The sequence below is a fragment of the Athene cunicularia genome (assembly GCF_003259725.1).
Source record: "Athene cunicularia isolate RWA chromosome 18 unlocalized genomic scaffold, athCun1 chr18_part1, whole genome shotgun sequence".
NCBI classification, from domain to species: Eukaryota; Metazoa; Chordata; class Aves; order Strigiformes; family Strigidae; genus Athene; species Athene cunicularia.
This window is the reverse complement of record NW_020799123.1, coordinates 12,019,762-12,023,044: the sequence shown is the minus strand read 5'-3', so window position 1 is coordinate 12,023,044 and position 3,283 is coordinate 12,019,762. Positions and strand designations below refer to the sequence as shown.

General features: G+C 47.2%; 1 long non-coding RNA gene across 1 annotated transcript in view; it reads right to left on the bottom strand.

Moving 5' to 3' along the window:
* Nucleotides 1–23: 23 nt before the first annotated feature.
* The window catches only part of LOC113486993, a 5,828-nt gene continuing 2,568 nt past the window's right edge, over nucleotides 24–3,283 (bottom strand). The window contains exons 2-3 of the long non-coding RNA XR_003399687.1: nucleotides 2,272–2,429; nucleotides 24–2,099 (exon numbers count right to left, since the gene is read on the bottom strand). This is a non-coding gene — a long non-coding RNA (uncharacterized LOC113486993). The remainder of the gene's footprint in view (nucleotides 2,100–2,271; nucleotides 2,430–3,283) is intronic.

Here is a 3,283-nt window from a genome sequence, read left to right as displayed (position 1 = left end):
TTTTTTTTTTTTTTTTTTTTTTCCCTCTGACCTGACAAATACCATAGTGATGCGGGTTAGAACTGTCACGCTGAAGTAAGATACGTTTTACTGATGTTTTGTGGGAGCCGGGGGGTATTTGCTCCAGCTCCCCCTTTGAGCCTGATGAAGTTTGCTCTTTCCTAACGCCTGCCTGCCTCCCCTCCCCGCTACAGGCGGGCTGACCCCCCCCGGCCAAGCGATGGGTGTTTGACGGGCGCTGGCTTCACCGGGGAGGCTGTGACGTCACCCCGTCCCCTCTGACCTCACGTCAGGCCCGCGGCGCCTCCGTCCTCTGGCACAAATCCGTCTCCCCCGGTGGGTGAGAAACCCAAGGAGAAGCTGCCGCTGCCTCCCCATCCCGAGAAACGCTTCCCCCGCTCCTGTTTGCTGCCGTGCGAAACGGGGGCGAACCGGCAGGATTTGGGGTCAGAGTAAAAATTCACTAAAATCAAAGGCGTTCCCACACCAGATCTCTTAATTTTGGTATCGAGACGGTATCGATCGTTGCTCGATGGCACAAACCGTGAATGCCCGGTACGATCACGCCTTTGAATTTATCCGGGACGGTTGGCTCCGGTGGTTTTGGGACGGCGGCTTTCAGTCCTGGGGGTGGTGCAGCGCGGTTAATGCAGAGTGATTATCGCTCCCTCCTATGAAAAAAATCACTCCCTCCTAAACAATGACATTTTATTAAAAATAAGAGTTGTGCTGCATCCCACCAAGCACCAACTAATTCCTGCAGCCGAACAGCCTTTGCGCTCTCTGGGTTTTTCCTGCCTAACAAACAAGGGCTGTGAGCTGGGAAGGGTCACCCATCCCCTTGGTCACTGCTGAACATTTTCACGTGCAGCACAAGATGTTAACGTTTCAGTTAATTTTTCTCCATCCCATTTTTTTTTTTTTTTTTTCGGTTGTGGTGGGGTCTCCAGGGCAGGCATCCTACATCTCTCCAATTTGGGTGCTGCTGTGTTAAGCGACACGTTTTTCTTTCCCATCTCAGAAGCGTTACTGATGCAGAAACGGAGCTTGTGCGTGGGTTTATAGGGTGACCTGCCCGAGAGCCGTGGGACTGGCCACCGTCCCGGGACACGAGGTTGGTGTTGAGCCCCTTCCGAGGTGACCCTTGATGCCAGATGGATTTGAGCCGGTCTGGAGGTGACCTCGTGCCGGGGCTGATGGACACATCGTGCCACGGCCACCTCTGCCTTGCGGAGAGCTGTGGTCGTGTCCGCTTTTGTATTCTATCTATTTATTTTTCAAAAGCCTGAGCGTTTCTCAGGCGCATTCTGACATGTCCTTATCAGAAGGTCATTGTACAGTTTAAAAAAAAAAAAAAGAGGAAGAGCAGTAGGTGACCGGTGATGTACTGGGGGCAGAATTGTCATTAATTTTGTAAATTTAGCTAAGAATTCCTGGGTATTATATATGTCGTTGTATTAATTTTTAAAAATCTATGTATTTCGCTGCTTGTCATGATAATATACCACCCTCAAAAGCTGCTATGGCTTGAGCTGGAGACAAGACAGTGTTGATTTAAGCTTGGCAAATGCCACCCTGGGAATGGGTGAGAGAGCTGGAGGACGGGCACTTTTTTCCCCCTTCTTCGGCGTGTAAGGTAACAGGGAGCCTGAAGACTCCCAGGCAAGCGCCTGAAAGATATTTGCTTTTAGAGCATTTTATTCCATGCCTAAAAGTACCATCTTGGTAGGCTCACTGTATAGAACAAAGTGAAAGAAGTTCAGAAGTTTCAGAAGAGTAATCTCAGCCCTGCAGTAAAATGATTCTGATTATTGCAGTAAAATGGTTCTAATTATTTACAAGGGCTGAGCCGGATGGCAGCGTTAATTTGACTGTCTGTCTGTTTTAGCTATTAAATAAGTGCACACTCATTGTGGCTGGTGAAATAGCATCACTTGAAATAGCGTTGAGATTTACCATTAAAAAAAAAATAATAATAATCCTGGGAACACGAAGCCGCTGGGGCCAGATCCTGCCAGGGGTGATGAGGGTTAGGCTGAGGCTCAGAGATGGGGGTAAAGGCTTTGGGGTTGTTTGGATCAGAGAAAGGCTTTTTCCCCCTGGAAAAGAGTTTTTAAAATGCTACAAATGTGAGAATCTGAGAAAAGGAGAGGGAAGGATGGGGATTTTTAACTTTGCTACTGAGAAAGACCCGGGGCTGATCGGCAGCTCCTGAGTTTGCTGAGCTGCTCCCCTACAGGAAAATCCAGGGACGGATTTATTCTCACTCACATTTTGGATCCCAGAGCTCCGAGCTGAGTTTTAACACTCCCTGGCTCCGACGCAGGCTCCGCCATAGCAAATAGACATAACCTCGCCGTTCTTTTCTGCTCCTTCTGCCACAGCTGGAAACCACTGCGCACAACCTTGTACTTCACAAATGCTCTTTTCTGGAGATTAAAGCGATACATTTTGGGGTTATTTATTTATTTATTTGCTCACAGTGTTTGGCTCGAAGCTCTGCAAACTTGGGTAAATGGAAAATTTATCAGGCTCAGTTAAAGTGGAATGGAAATACCCTCCCAAAAAGCGCTGGGTTTTTCTCCTAGGAGGGAAAAAAAAGGAGATTTATTTTTTTATTTTAATTTTTTTCCCCCCCAAGGTGCTCCTTTAACTTGTGTGGCTACTTTTGGCCCGATCAGAGGTGTCTGCTGCTCTGCTGTCGGCTGTGGATTTGCCCCGTTTGCCAGCCCCAGCATCCCCCGGCGTCCCCTCGGAGCGGATGTCAGCCAGAGCTGGAAGCGGTTCTCCATCAGATGCTAAGATAAATCAATCTGCTTCGAATCACTCAGGGTAAACTGATCAAAGCCAAAAGTAAAGCTCTGGTAATGAGGACAAAAGATGTAGTTTTCATTCATAACAATACTGAGCTCTCCAGAAAAGGAAAAATACCCTAGAGCGAATGCTGGCAACAAGTGGTCAGCATCACCTTCTACCTATTTTTTTTCCCATTTTTTCTTACAAACTGATGAGTACCCGGCTGTCAGCGCCGCTGCCTGCGTTCACTCTGACATCAGCCACCACCACTCCTGTCCCCGTGCTCGTGCAGGGACGCGAGTGGCACCGCGACAGCTCGTGCTCTTAGCGAGGTTAAAGAGATGTAGAATTGCTTTAGAAGGTATAAAACCTGCTTATAAATTAAAAAAAAAAAAAAAAAGAAAGAAATCTCTCATCCTAATTATAGGCCCTGGTAGATTCTGGTTAATATATATATATATATATATATATATTTTTTTTTTTTTAG